This window comes from Myxine glutinosa, chromosome 14, assembly GCF_964187855.1.
Source record: "Myxine glutinosa chromosome 14, kmMyxGlut1.1, whole genome shotgun sequence".
Classification (NCBI taxonomy): domain Eukaryota; kingdom Metazoa; phylum Chordata; class Myxini; order Myxiniformes; family Myxinidae; genus Myxine; species Myxine glutinosa.
In genome coordinates this window covers 28,002,192-28,008,137 of record NC_136274.1, presented here as the reverse complement: position 1 = coordinate 28,008,137, position 5,946 = coordinate 28,002,192, and the positions used below count along the sequence as shown (strand labels likewise).

General features: G+C 43.9%; 1 long non-coding RNA gene across 1 annotated transcript; it reads left to right on the top strand.

Annotated features, from left to right (window-relative positions):
* The first annotated feature begins 1,595 nt into the window (after window positions 1-1,595).
* Window positions 1,596-3,826, top strand: LOC137439539 (uncharacterized). Its single transcript, XR_010986949.2, has 2 exons — window positions 1,596-2,693; window positions 2,822-3,826. It is a non-coding gene; the product is annotated as an uncharacterized LOC137439539 (long non-coding RNA).
* The last annotated feature ends 2,120 nt before the right edge of the window (window positions 3,827-5,946 follow it).

Genomic DNA, 5,946 nt, shown 5'->3' with positions numbered 1-5,946 from the left:
TAAGGAAGCAGTATTTGTAGTTTTGTGTCTCCGTGTAAGACTCAGTGTATCCCAGCCGGTGGAACTTGTTGAGCATCCATTTTGACCCAAATCTATGATCAAGTTGTATGGCAAGCCCCATTTGGTGTGGCAATACTCCAGACCGAGGTCGACAGGCCTTAATAAAATTCTGCCCCCAAACGGCAACTCTTTCGTCTGTCTTGACAATCGGTCTCAAGAACATCTGAAGGCTTGCAGGAACAAGTGTCAGCTGACTATCGATGTCAGTCATACTGTGTGTGGTGGGGTATGACTTTGGACCTAAATCAATCAAGGCAATATCATTGGATATGAGCTTGAGTGCCGTCTTTATGATCTGAGTCTTCTCATCTCCATGGTCAAGATTAGCATGATGCGCTCGCAGAATATTGTCGGTGCCATCTTTGAGACAGAGTACATCTGCCCTTCTTTCCTGTGTTGTGAAATACAAGGTGTCTTCGTATTTCTCTAGAAGTTTTATCTTTAGCCAATGCTTTGAATAAGAAAGGCTCTTCTCTCGTGACTGATCAAACTCCTGCAGCTTTTCATGGACTTGGTCCATGTTCATTACCCCATGCTCTAATTCTGAGTCTAACCATTCGCAGAATTCAATAAAAACTGCCTCTCGCTCCTCATCAATACTCCTCTGTCCTCTCTTCCTTTTTCCTTCCTCATCAGTCTTGGACAAACTGTCACCTCTCGCAAACATAAGTTTGCATCGCAATGGTACAGTGTTTCTTCTGCTACCAAGTCGTTGATCCCTTCCAGGCGTCCAGTGACTTCAGTGCCCCAGTCATCCCCGCGACTCCGTGCTGTCTTCAGCAAGCTTGCCTTCAGTGTATCTGCAGTCAAATTATCTGGCACTCTGTATTTCTTTCTAGCTTGTGCTGGATTATTTTTGTAGAGCTGGGCTGGTTGGTTGCAAAGAATGCATACATCCTTATACAGGAGGTCAACTGACTGTGATCTTCTAGAACTGCAGCCAGTTGATGAACTGAACTCACAAGTAGTGCGTCTTCTCTTCAACTTTGATGACTCTTTCTCTGCCTTTGATGCTTGAGCTGACTTCTTGGTGGTTGCAACAAAGTTGTTGTACAGATCATTTTTACACTTCTGGTGGTACCTCAGTTTTCCTTCCTTTTGAGCCTCCTTCATACGTTCCACAACAGTAACATTTTCGACAGTTTCTGCTTGTTTCAATAAAGTTGAGTATCCCTTTGGAGTTGCCTGTATGAGCCTTTCAGCTGGTGTATCCGAGCGTGCACAGATGAAGCAATTGAGCACAGGTGGAGTAACGTCTTCATCCATATTGCTAGACTCCATGTCCTGCAAAGTAGAAAATGAGATATATTTAGAAATTATTTTTCCACAAAGGAGTGTCTGTGGTGAAATATAAATGTTAACAATCAACTCAGAATCATGAAAAACCCTTATTTGACCCCTCATAAGTTACTTAAGGGCCGATTAAAAAAAATAAAAATTCTCGAAAATAATTTTTCGGTACCCGAATTAAACAGCTTTTTTACTGGGTTTCCCACGGGAGTTGACCTTCAACATTTTAACACATGTTATTACACACCTTTACAAACATATTGGTGAAGAAATTCTTTGGTAACAATTTAGTTAACAGATTTTCATATGTTTCCCTTACTATGAGTCTTTCATGTGCCTTTTTGAAAACTCCATGCGTGATGTCATGTGCCTTTTTCTCAGAAATAGCTTCTGTCTGGGCACTCTCACATAAAGCCTTGATCTGTGAAGTGCTGCAGAGACTGTTGTCCTTCCGGCAGATTCTCCCATCTCAGCCAAGGAACTCCGTAGTTCTGTCAGAATGGTCATTGGGTTCTTGCTCACCTCCCCGACGAAGGTCCTTCTTGCCCGGTTGCTCAATTTGGTCAGACAGCCAGCTCTATGAAGAGTCTGGGTAGTCCCATATTCTTTCCATTTCCTAATGATGGAACTCCTGTGCTCTTGGGAACTTTCAACACTCTAGAAATGGTTTTATACCCTTCGCTAGATCTATTCCTCCTCACAATTCTATGTCGGACCTCTACGGACAGTTCCTTGGACTTCATGGTAGAGTATCTGCTCTGACATGCACTGTCAACTGTGGGACCTCATATGGAAAGGTGTTTCTTTCTATATCATGTCCTGTCAATTGAATTGGCCACAGATAGACTCCATTTAAGGTGTAGAGACATCTCAAGGATGATCAAAGGAAACTGGATGCACCTGGGCTCAATTTTAATGGCATAGCAAAGGGGTTGAATACCTATTGACTCAAGATATTTCAGCTTTAAATTATTAATTATTTTGTAAAAGAATTCTACAAAAAAAATCCACTTTGACGTTATGGGGAATTATGTTTAGTAGTTAACTAGTTGGGTGGTTAATTTGGTGAGGTGGGTTGTTTTGTTGTGCTGAGTTGCTTGGTTATGTTGCACTTCCCAGCAGTCAGTCAGGGTCAGGTAGGAATTTATAATTTATTTTGGTTGTCGGTGATAACTCGCCTCCTCTTTGCGAAAGACACCGCATGGTCTTTAAGGTCGACCAAGGACCATTGCTGACAGACGGACGAGTCCTCCAGTGTGAGGTCCAAACAGAGGGAAGGCTGGCACACACATCGATGAATCGCACCCTGCTTGAAAAACACCAGGACGGCAGTTTACAGCAAGGTCTGGATTCGAACCCACCCTAGACAGCTCCGAGGTGTTTGGGCATCTTTCCAAGCTTTCCTACAAGACCCTCCCTTGGAATACATCCATAAAAGTCTAATCATTTATTTGTTTATTTCTCTCACCAGGACCATAATATGCAACAACACCACCACTCACTACCATCCACCAGCCCACCACCTCGGTTTGTCCAAAACCACAAGCGGTTTGGCTCGAAGATTCCAACACCTTGTGGTTCCAACGTTTTGTAAGTTGTTGCAAGACGTAAATCTCTCCACCACGACCACGACTATTTGGACACCGTTTATCAAGCCCTACCCGTCCTCACACACTCACCACTACTTCTCTTTTATACCTTTTCCCTGTTATCCCACACTCCCAGATCTTTATTAACGAATCCATTTTATAATAATTTGTACTTTAACTTCGTCGTACTATAGAGTTGCACGTTCACCTCTTCGTTCGTCTCCACATTTTGAAGATTCGATTCGAGGTCCTTCTCCTGGACTCCACTTCATAAGCCCCTTGTGTTCTGTCCCTTTCTTTGTTTTCTCTCTTTTTATTGCAACATCTGTTTTTCTTCTATATTACATCGAGGCTCATGGAAGGAAGATCAAGGCGACAGGAGGTATGAGCTGGAAGTATGGCAGTGGAGCAACTCTTCGGCACAATATAAGGGAATGAACAAGAGAAGATGAGGGGAGGAATCTGCACCCTGGAAGAACTCGTACATCCTGTCTGATAGTTAAACAAAATCGAAAATAACTCCAAACGTGAAACTTACCGTTTTTAAGGACAAAAACAACAGGCAGGTAAAACAAGCATAATGTGTTAGATAAGGTGAGGTGATGTAATAGACACTGGGTAAAATGGCGGGTAAACCAAGAATTTATTTATTTATACACTTTTTAACCTCTTTAAAACTTTACTTGAATTGAATTATTTACTTGAACACTGCAGAACACAAATCCCCTTCAAAATACTTCCAAGAACCACGATATATATATATAACAGGAGAGGGCATTGCTTGTGAGAAGGTGTGGTATCGGGGTGAAGAAGAGGCCGTCGATTATAGCAATGTACCATGCTGCTGCGGTCTATCGTGATCAATAAAGAAGGCCTCCATCTCTTAATCCGTGACTCAACATTGCCTTATTGCCTTGTATAAGGGTGGTGTATAAGACTGTTTCAGTACCGCTAAAACTTCCAGATTTAAAAAAAAACAATCTTTAAAATTATTATTTTAATCAAAATTTAAGTATTATACAGTAATATTAATTTAAAATTGATCACTGACTATGACACTAATGCAATTTTTTTTTTAATGGTTCAAGGCATCAAACATCTGCATATATCGAACAGTTTCAAATGGAGCACCTTGCCGCCATTAGAGCATTTGTATTGCATCAGATGTGGCAATAAATGTGAATTGTCGCTCCCAGCTTGCCAGCTCGATGACGGAAGACACCATTTGCGTTTTACGGCCTCCATCCCTGCCCCGTTTAGAGTCCTGTGTGGGCAACTTGCTTGTGCACTTGAACACTGCGTGGGGTATCGTGTTCTATGAACTCTCTAGTTCTTGTTGATTTTAATTTGTGACTGTATAACGTGTGGTGTATTCCTTCCAACCCTGACCCAGTCGTACCAAATACTTTGAGAAAGGTACATTTACTGCTTCCTTGTTTGACATTCAGCATTTAAAAGGATAAGAGCACGGACAATGCACCATTGGTTGGCATCCATAGGGAGAAGGGAATTCCTCCTTAGGAAATGCCCCGCTGAGTGCGGTGAGAAAGACGGCACCATTGTTGTGACGTCACTGGTACCCAGAGTACCCTGGGAACTTACCCCAAACTCAATGGCTGTGTTTGTCTCATTTAACAGGACCATATTGTGTTGTGTCACGTATGTTCATTTGTATGTCCCTGTCTGTGTTTGGCCAAATAGTCCAGGAGCCAGTTTTCAAGAGAGGCCAAGAAAATGAGTTTCGTGCAACACCCACTACACAGTTGGTTTGTCATTTCAGGGTGCTTGGGATACATCTGTAGAACAAATCCAGCCCTGATGCCCAGTTAAATTGTGGCAGCAACAATAAATGGCAGCCACTTTTCTATTAAGGGTGTAGCGTAAAGCTCGAAATTGACGATATTTTTTTTTGTAATTCTTGTTTTTTCAGCTCTTCCAATAGGGATTCTTCAACATTATAATTAAAAGGGTAGTGGGAAGTATGAGGGAATTTTCGTTAAGCTGTTCAAGTATGGTTTAAAAATATATATTGTTGCGGATCTCCTCGTCAGCCTTTTCCCCTTACCAAGGGGGGGTTAGTCCCCTTGTCTTTGACTAGCCGACGGGACCCGGGACCTATGACGTCACTTCCGGACAGCGTTGGGTCATGGGTCATAGGACTGATCACTAATACTTAATTACCAACACTGCCCAGGAAGCAAGGAAATAAGCCCCGCCCGAATCACAGTTATAGGTGGAAACGCTGAGCGGTAGCGAACCGTGACCCGAGCCGTTATCAATGACTAAACCCGATCTGAGCAGTTCCTAATCGTGCCACACTTACCCAATGAAGGAAATCACTGATACGGTCGAATCAGGAAGAAACAAGGAATAACAGTTGGTTTATTACACTATGTACAATGAGAAGAAGAAGAACACACAGTGCAGCCTCATATACAGTCTTATCTTATCCCCGGACAAACGGGCCCGTTTCACACTCACACTCACTCACACGGGGTTGTTGACGAACGGGCGATGGTCCAGGGATGGCGTCCAGACAGTTCGCTCCGGTCCCCGACTCACACCGCGAAGAAGATGGTCAGGGCGGCAGAAGCTCTCCGCGGGTCGTTGGCGCGGATCGGACAATTATGGGGTGAACGGTAAGCTGGGCTTGGCGGTTACGCTGGCGTGGCTGCGTATGTAATCGATGGACAGGCGCTATATGTGCTCCCAATACAGGTTCATAGGCGCTCCCAATGCAAGTTCAATAGCAAAGCACCTCTCCCGCAGAAGTCCTGACAAGGGCAGTCCTTCGCTTCAGTCCTCCGACAGTCCTCTTCATACGAGCGCTGTTGCATAAGTCCTCTTTACAAAGCGCTTCTCCCGCAGAAGTCCTGCTCAAGGGCTTTGTGCGTGGGCTTTTATAGGCACGCCCTTACCACGCCCTGTCACGCCATGTCACCCGAGCCCTGATTGGTTATGGCTCTTACCGCTGCTGTCTCCCCCGCTTCAACCTCGATGCCGCGCT